This window comes from Sphaeramia orbicularis, chromosome 14, assembly GCF_902148855.1.
Source record: "Sphaeramia orbicularis chromosome 14, fSphaOr1.1, whole genome shotgun sequence".
Classification (NCBI taxonomy): Eukaryota; Metazoa; Chordata; class Actinopteri; order Kurtiformes; family Apogonidae; genus Sphaeramia; species Sphaeramia orbicularis.
In genome coordinates, this window is record NC_043970.1 from 47,363,544 (window position 1) to 47,384,199 (window position 20,656).

A 20,656-nucleotide genomic window follows, 5' to 3' on the forward strand; every position below is an offset into this window, starting at 1 on the left:
CCGCCAGGCAGGAGCTTCTCCATGTGTGTGTTCAGAAATCTTGAACAGAGTGGATTTTGGGGGGGATTTTTGAAAAAAAATTCTCATTCTTTTTAGTAACACTGCACACCTGACAAAGTAAGACCCCACCATACCAGCAAATTCTTCCGTAACGTAACAATTTTTAATAATAAATCACGGGTTTTGTTATTTTCTGTGCACACAACGCCATATGTTCATTCCGTTCAGGTATACGCTGTCCACCAGTGGCCATTTAAATAAACTCAAACGCTTGACAGGTTAAAGATCTTTGGCTCTGAGAGGAGGAGATGCTTCTCATTCAGTTTTCTGAGATCAAAGAAGTCTTTGGCCCACTGTTTTATTTTTACCTTTTCTCCCCTTGGAGCCACTTTGATGTGCTGGATTGCCTATAGCGAAATGCTCAACTGTTAAAAGAAAATCTACCGTGAAACTCTGCATCATTGTTGAAGATCTTTACAGTTTGGGGCTTTGGGAGAAGATGACGTATTCAGACAGAGTTTCCTGCTGCAGCTATTGTTCTAAGACGTAAGCACTGCAGATATTGTCCTCATCTGAAAATGACACAGCAGAATGTTGCACGTTTATGTAAATATATATTTTTCTCTTAGTATTAGTAGTTTATTACCTCTGCCAAGGAGGTTATGTTTTCATCAGGGTTGGTCTGTCTAATAGCTCGAGCGGTCAAGGCACGTTTAACCCTTTCATGCATGAATTATGAGAACATTAATTAAGACTTTTTTCTTTATTCCTCTGTAGGCATTTAAAAAAACTATGAGATTTTTTTTTTTCTTTTTAATGAAGCTATTTTTCATGGAGTTGCAAATATGTGCATTGAATTTTTAAAGTAAAGAAACATGTATTGAATGATATACTGTGTGAAAACTATGAAATAAAAACATATAATGCTGCTGATCTGATGTTTTCTCACATTTTAACATACACTACAAATAAAAAGTTATGGATGTTTTTAATTTTTGGGGCTTTTTTTTTTTTCAGTCGGGATTTTTGCACAATGGTTTTTACTTTTTTTGTGTGTGAACTAAATTGAAACAAATTTTTGTAATGACCAGACATAGTTTTATTCACAAATGGCAAAAATTACCCCAAAAAAAAAAAATTACCCAAAAAAAAAAAAGAACTATTCGTAACTTTTTATTTGTAGTGTACTCTAATACTAGTCATTACTCACTTCATAGACATAATATGCCAAAAAAATAAATAAATTGTTAATTACACTCTAATAACAATAACAAGGAATTTATTTACAATCAAACATGTTAGATCAGGTTTATCAAGAACAGCAAAATTACAGTAATGTTTCCAATGTCAGTGTATGGGATGGTGTATAAGCGTCCACTGTGTTGGCTGATATGGAACTAAAACAACAAAAAACATGAAAATACAAGAGAACAGCTGGAGAAGAACTGTCCACTGGAGTGACCACTGTGCATGAAAGGGTTAAGAAGGAGCTTGGACCCAGGTGTTGTAGGAAAAATACATATTTTCTCCAGAGAGTCAAAAACACAACCTTCACCATCAACCTACAGACACTAAATGGACCAAATACATACAAAAGTGCACTGTGCATGTGACTAGGATACACCATTTATCACAGGGGAGATACAATATACACACTAACTATAACGTTTCTTTTTACCTTTAAAAAAACACCACTAACTCACGAAATACACTATTTACAAATATTAACACAAACCAAATAACCAAAAACAACACTATACAAACACATATATACATATTTACATTTTACCCAACACCTAACACCCCTTCTTCAACCTCCCATGTGTGCTCACCCTCCCAGAACCCTTAAATAGTCCCCAAGCCGCCCGGGGATTCTTTTGGCTGGACACCATGCCGAAAACGGAAGCCCACATACGGTGAGTTAGCGTCTGAAAACCCATTTCCCACAATATTCTAAAAATAACACTGGTACGTTGAACTTTATGCCATATCACAGCCGCTATATACCTTTAACAATTAATATGCGGCATCTTTGTAAAATGCGCAGGCACGGCAAAGAGGACCACAGCGTACACGGCTCGCCATCCCCTCGCCAGACTGGCTCCACCACAATGTTATAATACAAATAATATTCAATAAAGATCTCAGTTTAAAACAATGTGTGTATATTTCTGTGATACGTGAGTTAACGTTACTGCCAGAGTCATTCTATACACCGACTATTTCAATAACGGATGTAATGGTGACCCGTCGTTACAGTCTGTTTGTTTGTTTGTTTGTTTGTCTGTCTCTTTGCAAGATGACTCCAAAAGTTATCGAAATGTTGATACTGGCACAAGGAACAATTGATTATTTTTTTGTGGCTGGGGTGGGGTGGGGTGGCTGATCGTCCTTTGCAGAGGTCAGTGCTCTCTAAGTGCTTTTCTAGTATTTTTAGATTTTTTTGCTCTCTTTCTCCTGCATGCCGTTTTTTAAATGCCACTTACATTTGGTTGTGTAGCTTCAGATTCCGATTTCTTTTTTACCATTCAGGCATTACATCAGAGATGCACTGCAGAATGAAATTACGATGCATTTTGGCCATGATAAAAACAATTAGATAAAACACCATAAGTATAAAAAGATTTTTAATAAATAAATAAATATAAATATGTAAATATGTATGTGCAAAATGTACGTGCAAAATGTATGTGCAAAACAGCCGTAATAAATAAATAAATAAAGGTAAACTGTGTGGCTGAAGTCTGCTCAGCATATTATACAAGAAAGTGTGAGAGTCATTTATATGTTTTTCGGGGGTTTTTGCAGGTGTTCAAAAGTCTGATGGCAGTTGGGTAGAAGCTGTCGAAGGAACCTCGCAGTTCTGCATGGTAGGCTGTGGTATGTTCTGCCTGAGGGTAGGAGGGAAACTAGGTGTAACTTCCTAGTTAAATTATTCTATTCCAATTTTTTATACTTACACTCTTATACTTTATTTAAGCCCTTGTGGCATTCAGTGTGGACGGCAAAGTAAGAGTTTCATAGTAGAGAAACCTGTTTCATTACTGTACACATGACAATAAATGCTTTGAATCTTGAATCAGCAGAAATTTATTAATATCAAAGGACACATTTCATTTTAGGCATCACTAACAATTTGTTCATTATTCAACTAAATGTTAAACACATTTGATATCAATTCCCTTTTTCAGACACTTCAAGTTTTTCTTTTTCTTTTTTTTTTTTTTTTTTTAACATTTTTTAGTCCAACTGTTCAACAGTACTCACATGGTTCCTATCAACATGTGAAATGATATAAAACTAAATTCTGATTGTGTTTATGCATTGTTTTTTGATTTTGTTAGGTGTCATTGCTGTATTCAACAGTGTAGATCACAGAATACTGATGGAAGACTGAATAGTTGGGTAGGAGTTTCCAGAGCAGTTTGTGTTTGAGATATTTAGGTCTATTAAGCTTGTGTTGTGGAGTTATCTAACAGATCAGCTACATGTGGAATCCCCCAGGGATCATTGCTTAGACCCTTTCTGTTGCCTTTGGTCACATTCTACATGTAACAGAAAATTGTCTCCACTTTTCAGTGATTGAGAATAAAATATGTCTTAGTCTTATAAATCAAGTTTCCATCGCTAAATCTACACAGTTGTTCAGTCATGTGATATTCGATCCTCCCTTCAGCCTATAATTTGACACATTTCCATCATAAGGCTGTCAATGTGTTTAATTTTAAGCAGATTATGAGACTTACTCCATTTATTATGAAAAAGTTTCATTATGAGAAGCCGTCTTTTCTTTTTCTCATTTCTGTTTAACTCATTTCATTTGTATGTGATGCTCACACACATCAAACATTTTGCACATTTATTCATACAAAATATATTTACCTGTGAAAAAAACAGAAACTATTTAAAAATGAAGACCATAATTTTCCAAGCTTGTAAAAACTACTTTATATACAATTTGTGGTCAAAACAGACAAGAAAACTGTTGTGGCAGTTTTTGAATATTGATATTCATATTTCACCAGGTACTGTTCATTAGTAAAAATGTGGGCAATATTATTTCATATTTAATTTTGTATTTTAATGTGTTTGTTTTTGTGCAGCAAAGAATGTGTTGAATGCAACGCCATTCAGTTCTTTTATCAATTCATTTAAAATCAAATAGTTTATTTTTGTTAAAGCACTGTACAGTTCTTTTGAATGTTGTTATAAAAAGTGTCCGATAAATATTCAGGCTTAAAATCCGAGCATTACCTGAGAGCTGAATGGGTGGGAGCTGAAGGTGAAAGGACACCAGGATTTATTTTCCTTTAAAAACAGCGATGGATGAATCTAAAATGTTCACTCTGACTCCTCTGTCATGACAGTGTTGACCAGGTACCTGCTCTTACGTTCCCCCTGCAGATCTCTTAAAAAGTAATCTTTTCAAAACATGTTTTATTTCATCAATTTTTTTTTCATTTCATTTTTACTGCAGCAGGATTGCTCCTCATTTCAGCGATCAAACCCAAACCGAACAGCCATCACTTTGCTGCTGTCCACTCACTCATATTTTTCTCTTTTTATATTTGTTCTGATCAGAATGTGGATGTGTTTTTAACAGCGCAGCCACAAGGTTGTCTGCCGGCTGCCCACGTACACGCAACATGGATTTTCCTTAACAGCTTGGGTGTAGCAGTGCGCTAACATAACTTTACTTGTCATTGTAAATGTCAAGCAATCAGGTCTTCTCAAAAAGGTCAACATTTTAGGAGTTGTTTAACATGTTGACCAGATTACAGCTGTGTTTTCATAGCGGGCTGCAGGAGGATGACGGTGAATCTTAAAATATTACACAAACCACTGGAAGCAATAGCGTCTGACAATGACATATGTGGAGGGGGCAACCGGTCGTCCAACCTGGGCGGCCATATGTTCATATCTACCTGAAGGTGAACAAGAACTGGACACAACCAACATGACTCCCATTTATAAGCCTTGAGGAAGGCAGGTGAGACAGCGGTCCACAGTAGGAGCAGATGAATTGTACTGCTCAAGGCTATGATTTTAGATTCTGTTTTTAACCCTTTAATCCAGGGGTGTCAAACTCATTTTAGTTCAGGGTCCACATTCAGCCTAATATGATAAAAAGTGGGCCGGAGCAGTAAAATGAGAAAAGCACTCGGAGAGCGCAGACCTCCGCCAAGGCAGCTCAGTCTCCCATGCAGTGATCTACTATAAATAATACCTGGACTTTGGACTAAGACCAGTGGTTCCCAACCTTTTTTTGTGATCCCATTTTAACATCACAAATTTCTGGCAACCCCAGACATTCAAAATGGAGACTTTTTTTTTGGCCAAAATTAATTTGTTTTTGATCATGTAATAGTTTGCTATGCTATGTTGCAAATAAATGTTAATTTTAGACAACATTTAGTCTCTATAATGTAGATTATTATGGACGGAGGCAGAAAAGCCAGGTGTAGATTACTGCACAAAGTGATAATTTGATTTTCCTTGGTCAGGATATGTACAGTCAGTCAGGCATGGTTTTACAAGGCTGACAATACTGAACAAACAAGAACTCAAAAAACTATGAATTATGAGAGCTGCAGCATCTGAAACTGACAACAATGAACATTTGAAATAAACAGTACCACAATGCTTCAGTTTCATCTTAGCAGTTTGTCATGTCTTTTATCCTCCTACGACCCAGAACAAACATGAACCTAAAAATTCTGAAGAAAAATAAGTGTAATGTTAACAATATTACATCTCAGTTCATCATTTATACGAGTGCATCACAACACACAGGTCACAGTGGATCAAAAATGCAGAAAACATTTAATAACACAGAATATTGGTACAATTCTACTGTAATGGACAGAGTACGGAAACTGAACCCAATTGCAAGACCCAGAGACGGACGTAAAAGTTGAGTGTTTATTAAACACAATATCGCTTGACAAATCATTAATAGTGCAAATAAGCAGATCCGTGAAAACACCGAGTCCAGGACTTTTCGCAGGATCCGGGAACTGGACCGAAGACTGGACACAGTCCAGGCCGGTAACACGTATCAGAAACCCGACTAGGGGAAAGCAAAGGACAGTCAAAAATCGAACCAGGTCATACACAGAGAGGCAAACAGAAAGGCAACAGGACATTAGGAACAGGCAGGCTCACGTACCAGTAATTCAGGCAAAAGGTCGAACACACGTAGAATCGTTGGAGGCAGAAGCACAGACAGGGATCAGGCAAAAGCCAGGAGTCAGAAAAGGCAATCCGGGTCAAAAACAGGCAAACAGACAGACAGGATCCAAAAACCACTGGTATCACACGGAGGAGAAAACGAACTGGCACAGGACAAAGGGAAACACAGGGCTTAAATACACAAGAGGGAGGGAAGAAAACGAGACACAGGTGTAACAAATCAGGGTGGGGAAAGATAATCACACAGGTGGGGAAAATTAGGAACAGGAAGTAAAGACACCAGTCATGACACATGGGGAGGACTTAAAAAAATAAAACAGGAAAAATGACAGACAAGACAGACAAAACCTGACTAACGTCTGGGAGCTGATGTGACATCTACATACTACGCTTAAGACATTTCAGGTTGTTCATATTTGTTCAGGTTGTTCACATTATTTGTAAAAGGCTAGACTGTAAATGTAAACATTTCTGTGTAATTTTTTTTTTTTTTTTTACTCTAAAATAGAGGAAAATTTGCAGTTTAGATTATTTATAGGATATTATGATTGGATTCTTCTAGTCTGCTGTGAATTGTCGTCTGTTTCAGTGTCATAAAAGCTGCTGCGAGTATGTGCTTGTGTTCCTTTTCTTCAGTGGTTTTGTTTTACTGTGAATTTTAAAGTCAAAACAGGGTGGAATAACAAAACCGACGAAGGGAGGAATTGAAGTTTGACAGGTTTTTACTACATAAGGCACAAAAAATGTACATCTATAAGAGATTCAGGATGATGAACATGAACTGTGAACTGGAACACACTGAAGAAAAACAAGGATTTGAATTTGGGCCCAGAAGTTTTTGTTATTGTTTTTTTGGGCTCTTTTTTTCTAAATCAATCCAGCTGCTGTTTGGGATTATTCTTTTAGCAAGTTTTGAAAATTTTCCTATTAAGCAAACGGTTGAATTTTTATGAATATTTAAAATAAATCATATGTTTAGAACGCTCACCACAGACACATCAGGGGTTAAAGGGTTAAGCAACTAAATATTTGTTTCGTTTGGGGGACAAAAATCCTAGTTTATGTAAATTTTTATTCATGTAGTGAAAAATTAAATCCATAATAACACTGGTCAACAACAAATTTATTGTTTCAGTTTTTTGAGCTGATTTAGGATCATTTTGGTGTGCTGAATCCAAAAATCACATTGATTTTGCTCAATCAGGTCAACTTTCTGAACTATGCTACATATTGGCTTTTTAACATTTTTGCTTACATTTATGGGCATTTTCACATCATATGATACAAAATTCTTTCATATTTCTTGCAATAAACGAGTTCTGAAGATTTTACTTTTACCAATTTATGATTAATGGTTTTTTAATATGTGACGGCCCCGCACCTTTCGGGCACTAGGGGCACTGTCAGTTCTCTTTTGCAGACGGCGATGGCATGATTGGTGGCACCTGTGGCGGTCCAGGCCTGACTATATAGGCAGCTCGCCCGTGATGATCATTGGCTCTCTGGCTCTCTGGTTCTCGGGCTCTCTGGATCTCTGGCTCTCTGGTTGTCTCTCTGGTCTGGTCTCGGTGCTGCTGGCTGTCTGGTCTGGTCCTGCTCTGCCCTGCTCCTCCTGGCTGGCGTATCTCGGCAATTTTGTGTTTTTGTTATTATTAATTTACTTAATAAATCCTGTTACTTTTTCACCACCTCCGTCTCCATTCTGGTCACCACCTCAGAGCCGGGTTGTGACAAGTGGGGGCTCGTCCGTTTGGTTTCCTTGATCATGTGACAAGTGGAGGTTGTCCGGTCTTTGGTCCATGTGACAAGCGGAGGTTTGTTTGATTCATTCATTTTTTCATTAGCGGTAGTCTCAGCTGTGTGGGCGGGGCCTACATGATTTTGTGAATGACTGGTTGTAGTAGTGTCCACGTGACGTGGCGGTCGGGTGTGTTTTTTCATTGTGCATGTGTGCGCAATCTGTCTGCTTTTGGAGACTTGAGGTGAGTCTGTTTGTGTGTAGAGCGAGCCAGATGTGTGTTTTGTTAATGTTCAGGTGAGTTTAAACTCTGAGCTCTGTTCATGTCCTTTCACACTGGGGTGTCGCTGCTGTCTGGTCCCTGTAGGTTCAGAGCGTCTTCCCCTTTGGAATTCGCTGGGGGGGCTCTTTCGTAGGTGGTGTTGACCGTGGGTAGAGCAGTTGTCTCGGGAGCACATCCGATGCTTTAGTTGAAGTCGCCGTTTATCCGGTTGCTTCACTATACATGCGGGATTCAGTGCATAAATACCCACCACCAGTAGACACCTGAAGACTAGGGAGGAGCTTAGAGAAGTTTCTGCTAGGCAGATAGAGGGACTGGCTGCGGTGGCTGTGGGGTGTGTTCTGGCTTTTGGCTCAGGAGTTTAGGTGAGTTTTAGTGGTTTTTTCTGGTAGGTTGACTTAAAATGGCCTCGGTAGAGGACTTCCTGTCTGCTCCTTCAGAGGAGTGGTTGGACAGCTGTTCCAAAGAGAAACTGGTTAAAGTGGCTGAACATTTTGATTTGGATGTCGGTGACAAGCGGCAGAAAGTCGTTATGAGACAGATTATCAAAGGCAATCTGTTAGAGAGCGGGGTTCTCCGGTCTAAGCCTCAGGTTGGCTTGACCGTAGATTCTGGTGCTGCGTTGGTCTCTGATGTGGGAGACGCAGGCTTAACGTTTGAGCAGCGGGAAAGGTTGCTTTTACTGCAGCTGGAGCTTAAACGGTTAGATCTGGATGAACGACGGCTGAGTTTAAGTCAGGGTAGTGGACCCGGTCCTACTCAGTCCTCTGAGGTTCCGCGTTTCGATGTGGTTACTAACTTACGTCTGGTCCCTCAGTTTTGTGAACGGGACCCAGACACATTTTTTTCTCTGTTTGAGCGCGTGGCTGACAGCCGGAACTGGTCTGACGCAGAGCGCACGCTGCTGCTCCAGTGCGTCCTGACAGGGAAGGCGCAGGAAGCGTATTCTGCTCTGAGTCTGGCAGAGAGTAAAGTTTACGGATCTGTTAAAAAGGCTGTGTTAAAAGCGTATGAGCTGGTGCCTGAGGCATACCGTCAGCGGTTCCGCACCTGGCAGAAACACAGTGGGCAGACTCATATGGAGTTTGCTAGAGACTTAATTACACACTTTAATCGCTGGTGTTTGTCATTGGGTGTTGAGTCTTATGAAGCACTATGTGAGTTGATAGTGTTGGAGCAATTTAAAAACACTGTTCCTCCACACATAGCTGTTCATATTGACGAGCGCAAAGTGAAAACTGTGACCGAAGCGGCTGCGCTCGCAGATGAGTACGTGCTGACGCACAGAGGCCGTCAGTTTAATGGTGGTGTAGACCCTGAGGACAGCAGGTTCCGTTCGTCTGGTAGACAACGGGAGGCTGGGTCTGGGTCCTGGAAGCAGGACGCATCACCACGTTTTCCAACTAACTCTAAGGTTTGTAATTATTGCAGAGGCAGGGGCCATTGGAAAGCAGATTGTCCACGCAGATCTGGTAAGAATGCGCAGGTTAAGCCCGTGGTTCTGGCTGCTCCTGTGACACACTCTGTTTCTGTGGACACCTGTGGGGTCAAAATCAATCCTGTTCAGACTAATTCCTGTGTGCCCTGTAGCGACGTTAAATCTGTGAATGATTGTGGTTTGGCACAATCTGATTTTTCTGCGTTCATTTCAGATGGTCATGTGTCTTTGGTGGGCACTGATGTTTCCACTCCAGTGAAAATCCTGCGTGACACAGGTGCATTCCATTCTTTTATTCTGGGTTCTGTGTTACCGTTTTCTGACAGCACAGCGACTGGAGATTTCGTTCTGGTCCGAGGAATGGGTTTGACGGTCATACCTGCTCCCATTCATAAACTCCATCTTAGTTGTGGGCTGGTGACAGGTGAGGTGGTTATGGGGGTGCGTCCTGCCCTGCCTGTTCCCGGAGTGCATGTTATCCTGGGTAATGACCTGGCTGGTAGCAGGGTATGGATGGATGCTCCGCTTTCCCCGGTTGTGACGTTTTCTCCATCTGTCCCCAAAGTGCCTGAACAGTCAGTCCAGGACGAATCTGATGTGTACCCGGCATGTGTGGTTACTCGTGCTCAGAGTAAAAATCCGTCTGAGGCGGAGCATTGTGAGGATGTCCGTGACACATGTGCTTTTGCTGTACCTGACTCACTCCTGTCTGTTTCCCGTAGTGAGCTGATCGCAGAACAGCGTGCTGATCCGACTCTCTGTGAGCTTGTGCATAAGGTGGTATCAGCTACTGAAGGTAACAGTGCGGCTCAGTGTTATTTACTGTTGGATGACCTGTTGGTGCGTAAATGGACGCCCCACTGTGACAGTTTCTTTGGTGAACCGGTGTTTCAAGTTGTTGTTCCCTCAAAATTCAGGGAGGAGGTGCTTAGGACTTCTCGTGATCAGTCAGGACATTTAGGGGTTCATAAAACTTATACTTACATTCTTAAGTATTTTTTTTGGCCCCGTATGAAAAAAGATGTGTCAAACTACATCAAATCGTGTCACACGTGTCAAATTACAGGTAAACCAAATCAAACCATTAAACCAGCTCCTTTAGCTCCGATTCCAGTTGCGGCTCAACCTTTTGAGCACCTGATTATTGATTGTGTTGGCCCATTACCACGTTCCAAATCAGGTAACTGTTATTTACTCACCGTCATGTGTCAGACGACGAGGTATCCAGCTGCTTATCCGCTTCGCACGATAACTGCGAAGGCTGTGGTTAAAGCCTTAACACAGTTCATTTCAGTGTTTGGAATACCTAAAATAATTCAGAGTGACCAGGGTACAAATTTCTCCTCAACTTTATTTTCACAGGTTCTTCAACAACTGAGGGTGAAACATAACAAAGCTTCTGCATATCATGCACAGAGCCAAGGTGCATTAGAACGATTCCATCAAACCCTTAAGTCTCTGTTGCGCAGTTATTGCGTAGAGTTGGATCAGGACTGGGATGAGGGGTTGCCGTGGTTATTGTTAGCTGCCAGAGGGGTGGTGCAGGAGAGCACTGGTTTCAGTCCGAATGACCTGGTGTTTGGTCACGCAGTTCGCGGCCCATTGACTCTCCTCCATGACTCTGTGGTTCCGTCTGAACCTCCTCAGTCTCTAGTTGATTATGTGCAGGGGTTTCGACGTCGTTTAGTTTTGGCTGTGGAGATGGCTAGGGGAAATCTAGCCTGTGCACAAAGTAAAATGAAAAGATTATATGACAGGAAAGCTGAAATTCGGGTATTTTCTCCTGGTGATCAGGTTCTGGCTCTATTACCGCTGGTGAACTCACCGTTCCAGGCTAAATTTCAGGGTCCATTTTCAGTTTTGCAACGGACTTCAGATGTCAATTATTTGCTGTCCACTCCAGGTCGCAGGAAGGAAAAACAGTTGTGTCATGTTAACCTGCTGAAGCCGTACCACCCCCGTGAGTTCCGGTCTTTTGAGGGCGGGGGGAGTGCGCAACAGCAGGACGCAACACCTGTGCTTGCTGTTGCTGCCGCTGATGTGTGTTCAGTAAATGTCACACCTGTGGTACAGAATGATGAAGTCCGTGCACCTGATGAAAGTATGTTGTGTGGCAGACTGAAAAATTCTGAAACGCTGAATAATAATCTTTCACTGGGTCACCAGCTGAAGGCTATTTCCCACTATCCTGTGCCGACCACCAAAAAGGAACTCATGCGTTTCCTTGGGTTAGTCGGTTATTACCGTTGTTTTTGTAAAAATTTTTCCACCATAGTTGCTCCCTTGACAGACCTGTTAAAGGCGAGGGCAAAATTCATCTGGTCTAACTCCTGTCAGCAGGCTTTTGACAGCGTAAAGACTGTTCTGTGTTCTCCTCCGGTCCTCGCGGCTCCCCGTTTGGATCAGCCCTTTCAGCTGCACGTGGATGCGAGTGACGTCGGAGCAGGTGCTGCGCTGCTTCAGACAGGAAGTGATGGCATTGACCATCCTGTTAGTTTCTTTTCAAAGAAGTTCAATGGGTACCAGATTAACTATTCAGTCATAGAGAAAGAAGCTCTGGTGTGGGCTCTCCAGCATTTTGAAGTCTATCTGGACTGTAGTGTCCCACTGATCATTTACACTGATCATAACCCAATCACATTCTTGAACTCTTTGATCTGTCCGAACCGTAGGCTGATGCGGTGGTTCCTGTTTTTACAGGCATATAGTTTAGACATTCGCCACATTAAAGGCTCTGAAAATGTTGTGGCGGATGCTCTGTCTCGAGCCTGATTTTTGATTCCCCCATCTCTCTTAACCCGCTTGCTTCCACCTGTCCCTCTCACTCTTAAAGTGCTTCTCCAGGCGCCGGAGTTGCTGGGTGGCTGGATGAGGGTGGTAAGCTGGTGCTGGTTTTAAGAGACTGGGGTAAGCATACAAATCAAAATTGTTACTAAGTGAATGTTTTGTTTAACGTATTTCCTTTCAGACGGTCCTCTTAGAGAGAGGCCCTTTCTTTTTGGGGGGGGGTGTGACGGCCCCGCACCTTTCGGGCACTAGGGGCACTGTCAGTTCTCTTTTGCAGACGGCGATGGCATGATTGGTGGCACCTGTGGCGGTCCAGGCCTGACTATATAGGCAGCTCGCCCGTGATGATAATTTGGCTCTCTGGCTCTCTGGTTCTCGGGCTCTCTGGATCTCTGGCTCTCTGGTTGTCTCTCTGGTCTGGTCTCGGTGCTGCTGGCTGTCTGGTCTGGTCCTGCTCTGCCCTGCTCCTCCTGGCTGGCGTATCTCGGCAATTTTGTGTTTTTGTTATTATTAATTTACTTAATAAATCCTGTTACTTTTTCACCACCTCCGTCTCCATTCTGGTCACCACCTCAGAGCCGGGTTGTGACAAATATTACAGGTGAATGAAATGGCTTTGACTAGAAGATCTTGCAAAAATAAGCCTGACGTCTTCTGCTCCATCTACGGTGAATACACCGTTGTACCTAACAGGAATCAAGTCACAAGTTTCATAAAGTGTGCTTACCAATCTTATTTTGGTATTAATTCTTATATTTTGTGAGAAGATCAAATTTTTCAAAATCAAATTAGCAAAAAAACCTGACCTGATTGAGAAAAACAGATGTCATATTTGGATTTAGCGGTGCAAAATGGTCCTAATTCAGGTGAAAAAACCTAGACAACTTGCAAAAAACATTTTTTTGTAACCCAGTGTAATACTTGATTATCTCAAGGCACTTCACAAATGAAGCCAATGCTTTAAATAATACCTAGAAAAGAACTCATAGAGTAAGTTCAAGGCCATGACAAGGAGGAAAAACTTCCTTTAAGCGGAAAAAAGAAAAAAAAAAAACTTTGACAGAATGGGGCTTCAGGTAGGCGGCCATCTGCCTCGACCAGTTGGGGTGAGTGAAAGGGGGAGAGAGAGCAAAGAAAAGCATAAAGGATGAGAGAAAGAGAAAGAAAGCAACACAGCCAGTGGACAACAGGGTCAGACACAGGACAGGAAAAAAAAAAAAATCATCACAATCCAGAAACATAGAGTAGTGGGACCTCGACATCATAGAATAGATCATTTTTTTCCAGGTTCATTCAGATTAGATTGCGCGGGGGGGGGGGGGGGGGGGGGGGGACGACACTGATCTGCCTTGGCGGAGGTCTGCGCTCTCTGAGTGTTTTTCTAGTTCAGATTGCGCATTATTTATTTTTCACTAAAGCAGCATGCAGGACAAGACAGGAGTGTTCAAAATCAGAAACCTTTTGTTAAGGTTTATTTTTGTCAAATCCAACTATGCTACTTTAAAACAGAGAACAGTTATTCATTTGTTGGTCAATGCTTTAATCTGGTAAAAAAGCGTAAATTTGCATTTGTACATATGTATGAAATTGTGCAGACCTCAGCTGGAACATAGGGTTGATTTAGTGGGATTTTAGTTGAATACCCCTACTCTAAAGCATCTGAAACAGTTTTAACACTCCCTGTTTACAGCTTTTTGCTTTTTTAAATACCTATATGTCTTTTTTTTTTTTTTTTTTTTCTGAAGTTAAGATACTTTTGGAACTGAAAGTGCCATTTATGCAATAGGAAAAAGAAAAAAAAGCCCACTGTGGACAGGGCATTAGTCTACCATAATAAATAAATAAATGAGTAAATGCATAAATGAATGAATATTAATAATATTATGATTATTATTCTTTATCCTAATACCGTTCTGTCCTTATTTGCACTTTTGTACATATGTTTGTTCACTGTGTCATTTGCATGTATGTATGTGAGCAACGGAGTTCACAGAATTTCCTTCGGGATCAATAAAGTATCTATCTATCTATCTATCTATCTATCTATTGCAACAAAATGTTAATATTTGTTCATTGTGCTACTGATTTGTGTTCATTTTTCTCCATTTTCTTTCCTATTTTGTTCAGTTTTTGTCTTGTTTTGTACATTTTTCACTAACTTTGCACCTTATTTTTTTTTTGTCTTAACTCATTTTGATGCTTACGTTTGTCCATTTTTGGCAACTTTATTCTTTATTTTGTTCACATTTTTTAATCAAGCAGACATTTTTGCCTATCTATCTATCTATCTATCTATCTATCTATCTATCTATCTATCTATCTATCTATCTATCTATCTATCTATCTATCTATCTATCTATCTATCTATCTATCTATCTATCTATCTGTCTATCTATCTATCTATCTATCTATCTATCTATCTGAATGAATAAACCTTTATCCAGATATTTGTCACAAATTTCTTGAGTTTGGCCATCGTCCTCTTGGTTTTTGGATCCAAAGGTGACTATATTTGGATAAAGAGGCTGTAGGAGACTTATTTTGTTAGTTTTACTGTTTCTTTTCAGTAATAATGACTTAAATCAATAGTCATTTGAAAATGATAATTAATATTCAGTATTTGAGCCAGAAGTGTGGGTGGAGCTTTAGGGTATAACAGCTGCTGAGGTTCAAGTCGTGAACATTTGAAGTGGCACCTGTTGAAGCAGGTCAAGAATGGTAAATGTCTTCATTTGTCGAATGCACCTTAAAATGTGATAATGAATGAGAGGTGAGGGAGGAGGGAGTGTCGAGCACCTGCTGATGGAGTTTGAGAACACTTAACGCTGGACACCTGTAGACACTTGGCACCTGTAGAGACGGACACTCCAAGGACTCCAGTGTTTTATGGTTTCTTGGAATATGTTGATAGTTACTTACAGGCTTGAAAGCAAATAAATAATGATGTCTAGGACAGCCAAGGACATGGAAACAGATGATTGAAGTTCAGGATAAAATCAGCAGGTGAATCAAACAAGTCACATCAGACGAGGAGGGGAGAGAAGATTTAAAAGGGTTCGTCGTAGGCAGACAGTCAGATTCTGTCCTGGGAACAGCTCCAGATTTGTTTTGCTTTGTTTTAATCTATAATAAATCTGCTTCAGATCAGACTCAGAAAACTTTCCTGTTTTGAGATATTTAATTGAGTTGGAAGATCTGTACCCATCTGGCGATGGTGAATTTGAAGCAAACTTTTGAAAAGTTGCAAAAACAAAACTCTTTTTTTCTTTTTCTTTTTTTTTTCATTAACCTTTTATTTAACAAGGAAAAAAGATCCCATTGAGATGAAGAACGTCTTTTCCAAGGGAGTCATGGCCAAGAGGCAGTATGAAATACAACACACAGTTACAACATGCAAGAATTTACAGGACAAGTCAAAGTATGAAAAACTAGAAGCACTCGGAGAGCGCAGACCTCCGCCAAGGCTGATCAGTGGTGCCCCCCGTGGGCCCCCCCACCCCCGATCACCACCAAAATTTAATCATTTCTTCCTTATCCCATTTCCAACAAACCCTGAAAATTTCATCCAAATCTGTCCATAACTTTTTGAGTTATGTTGCACACTAACGGACAGACAAACAAACAAACAAACAAGCAAACAGACAAACAAACAAACAAACCCTGGCAAAAACATAACCTCCTTGGCGGAGGTAACAAATGCAAGTTATGGAGTTAGTCTGTAGCACTTCAAGGAGATCAGTTCAGTCAGTTTAGAGTCTTTTAGCAACATATTACATGTGCAAGGAGCAGAGCAGACAAATGCCCTTTGGTCCAGCTCTGTATGGGGCTTTTAAAATAAGTAAATGAATGAATGAATGAATGAATAAATAAATAAATTAGGATGTGTTGTGTTGCTACCAAGTGAAGACTGTTACACAATAAACAATATACAGAGTTGATGATACAATGTATTCTATTTGTTTTCATTTAAAATGGCTGTGATGTCTTTTTTCATGGATGAGACAAAGGAATGTTCTGTTCCTGTTGGATCACACATTATTTATCCTTTGTCTCCTCCTTTGTATCCTTTGTTTTGTTTTGTTTTTTTAATCTGAGCAGATGCAACAAACAGCTCATCAGTCATGTGATCTAAATGTCCGCTATGTCAAAATGTGTTCTAAAAGAAGTTATCGTAATAGCGCAGGGGTGTCCAATCGTGGTCCTCAAGGGCCGGTATCCTACATGTTTTAGATGTTTCCCTCTTCCGACACACCTGAGGGTCATTATCAGTCTTCTGCAGAGTTTGACGATAGGCTTATCATTTGAATCATGTGTGTTGGAAGAGGGATACATCTAAAACATGTAGGATACCGGCCCTCGAGGACCAGGATTGGACACTCCTGCCATCGTGTTTCCATTATCTGAGAGCAGGTACCATCAGGTAACATGTTAGTTCCTTATTGCTGAGGTTTGAAAGGAGCTAAAGCAACAAACATGATGTGAACGGCTGCAGATCACAGCCTGGCAGATCCAGAATCAAAACTAAATCATACATGTGTCTAGGGATGTAACACAATGAAAATTTCATATCATGGTTATTGCAACCAAAATTATCACGGTTATCATTATTATCGCGGTATTGTTGAAATTGTGCTGAAAATGTTCAAAAAGTACTAATACACACTGAAATAATTCAACCAAGTTGTATTCAAAAAAATAATAATAAAATAAAATAATTGGCACAATAGCCCTTCTGCTGCAGAAACATTCAAATATTAACCCTTAGTGGTCTGAGCCTATTCTGTCCGTTTTTCAGTCCTTTTGATTTTGCCTTTATATACTATATAAACAAATGTTTACTATACCCGTGTTTGGTATCTGTTTTTTCAACACAACTTCATTTATATCATCTGTCTATTATTTTTTCACTTTAACCCACTATATCAACACAAAAGGACAAAAAACAGCCTTTGAACTAACCTTTACCTATTTACGATGTGATTAGCTCGATGCTAGCTTGAATGGAAAAATCCATAGACACGCCAACGATTAGCATTTACAGATTAATTTAAGATTTACAACGTCTTTTTATCCAGCAACAAAGGTTCACATCAGAGATATTTTATACTATTCATTCTTACAATAACCGAACATAAAATACTCACAGGCAAACGTTTTTGGGGCCATACAAACAGAGTGAAAGAAACGTGTCTGTTAGTTCCTTCTTATGTCCGAACTGACTACGGTAACACCGAAAGGACAAAACATATGTTAGTGCAACTTATTCCGACCACTAGAAGGCCCACATGGCTTGCTTTGAACAACTGAACATCACATATTATTGGTCTTATTAGTATTAGTACTTATTAATGGGCTTAAGACTCCTGTCAGTCACTCACAACTGTAAATAAACTGGTGGGGACATAAACATGGAGAAAAGTATCGGTCTTTTCCATGGACATTTCATTTTAAATGTCTTCAGATGGTGGGGTTGAGAAGGACAAAGTTGTTTGTAAACACTGCAATGTGGAATTATTTTATATCACTGAAGTACTTCAAGTCTGAAATATCACTTAAAGGCAATACACACTGTTGATGCTGGCAACCCCCCCCCCCCCCCCCCCCCCATATAACTATGCGATTAATCACGATTAATCGCAGAAATCCACGTGATTAATTGCAATTAAAAAATGTAATCACTGCCCAGCACTATTTAAAAGAAATTTAAATGACTGTCTAATAACAATTAGCAATTGATTTACACTCAAATATGTCACTACAGATCAGGTTTAGCAAGAACAGGAACTGTAATAGTATAAATTGTAATGTATAGGGTGTTGCATAAGCGTCCACTGTGTTGGTTGATATGGAAGTAAAACAATAAAATCTATGAATATACAAGAGAACAGCTGTAGAATAACTGAACCACTGTGCATGAAAGGGTTAAATATCCTGTTTCAATAAATGTGTCTTACCTATAATAGTAAATGAAATAATCTGAATCAAGTGTACATTATTACTTATTAAATTATCTTAAAATTCAGCTCTTTCTGAGGCTATAACATTAATTATTTTCACTGATATTTTGCCCAGTTAGATAATACGAGGTTCATATTTCTTTGCCTCTACAGCCTCGTATAAGACCCGTTTCCCCACAGCGTCTTATCTCTGAACCTGTTTGCTTATTTGATTTTCTGAGACACCTACAAGTTGTTCAGTTCCACAGTTCAATGGAGGAGACGCTGGCACAGACTGGCATCAGCTGAGCTCTTCAAATATTTACTCACATTATGTTCCTGTGCGCAGTTGGCAGACGGTATTACGTATGCTAGTAAATGTAGCTGTGATTAATAGATGAGGTATCTGACTTGGCCTTATTGCTGCCACAGATGGTGACCTCTTTCTTTAATGTGTAGAGGAAGAAGAGCAAAACAGGAGGAAGATGAGGAGCTCGGGGGGGAGGGTAGACGACGTCTGTTAGTCAAATCAGGACACAGTTTTTCGACTACAACAGAAAGTTAACACTGTTTTTTGGACTTATTCCATCTAACTTGTTTTATTTAAAAGGAATCTCCAGCAGAAATCTGTTTTTGTCGTGTTGAATACTTGTTACTAGGGATGTAACGATTACCGGTATGATGATAAACTGTGATAAAATTGCAGACGGTTAGTATTACTGTTAAAATTCTAATAATCATGATAACCGTGTTTGATTTTAGGGGAAAAAAACACCTATGTAAAGATCTGCTTTAATGTCAAATATTTGAGTATAGTTATAATTTATTACAATTTTAATTTTTAATACCTAATATATGGAACCAATATTCACTTTTAAAGTCTTTGAAAAGGTTCATTAAGCATCTGTGTGTTTTTATACAATAAATTATATACATTTTTCAAATCGGATTTTTTTTTTTTGTGTGTGTGTGTTTTCTGGCCTTTTATGTTGATATAGTAGGTTAAAGTGGGAAAAAAATAATAGGTAGATGATAGAGATGAAGTTGTGCTGAAAAAAAAGATCCCAAACATGGGTATAGTAAACATTTGTTTATATAGTATACAAAGGCAAAATCAAAAGTACTGAAAAACGGCTAAAATAGGCTCAGACCACTAAGGGTTAATATTTGAATGTTCCTGCAACAGAAGGGACATTGTGCCAATAATTTTATTTATTTATTTATTTATTTTTTCAAAATACAACTTGGTTAAATTATTTCTGTGTGTATCAGTACTTTTTGAACATTTTGAGCACAATTCCAATAATACCGCAATAATAATGATAACCGTGATAATTTTGGTCACAATAACTGTGATATGGAATTTTCATATCGTTCCATCCCTGCTTGTTACTGACACACATGGTGGTATAAGTTATTCTGGTAAGTGTGATCAATTCCTTAAAGTTTTGAGGCTTTTTTTTTTTATATATATTTTTTTGATATCGTATTTGAGTGCTTCTATGAAACTGATCCTAAAAACAGGACTTTGGGGCTAAAAATTCAAACCAGACGTAGACTAATGTTATGAAGCAAGTTCGAAAGTACTTTGAATCTATTTTAAAAATAAATACTGAGATAAAAGAGAAACTATTTTTCAGATAAAACACTTTTTTTTTTAATTATTTCACATTATATTTAATACAAAAATCTGCATGTAACACAGTGAAAAGGACACAAAAATTATGCTACTATAGTTACTACTACAATATATGCTACTATATATCTACTATATTTTTTTTAACATCTCTTTATTCTCTCACAGGTACATTTTGGGAATTGAACTAATTATGCAAGGCAGAGTGTTTCGCAAAAATGATCACTGTTGAAAAATCTTTTGCGATTTGTATGCATTTAACTGGGCAGGTTCTGTATGTAACACGAGTGGACACCATGGGTTACAACCAAAACCTGGAATGAGACTGAGAATTCATTAAAAACCCACATGTCTGGATTAGAAAACCACTAGGATCATCAAATTTAACACAGTGTCTTTATTTATAGCGCTATATAAGACCATTTTATCCGATGTTTTCAAAATAAAATGCATTGACACCTAGGCAACTTTTCACATCCCAATTTTGGTCCTATTTTTAGCCACAATATTTTATTAAAAATTCATTAATTTTGGGATGGCTCAGAGCAAGAGTATATAGAGAAATATATCTAAATTACTCTTTTATTATTGGGTTTTAAAAGATGGAAAAAAGTACCAGGTACCAAAATAAACCCAGTTTCATTGA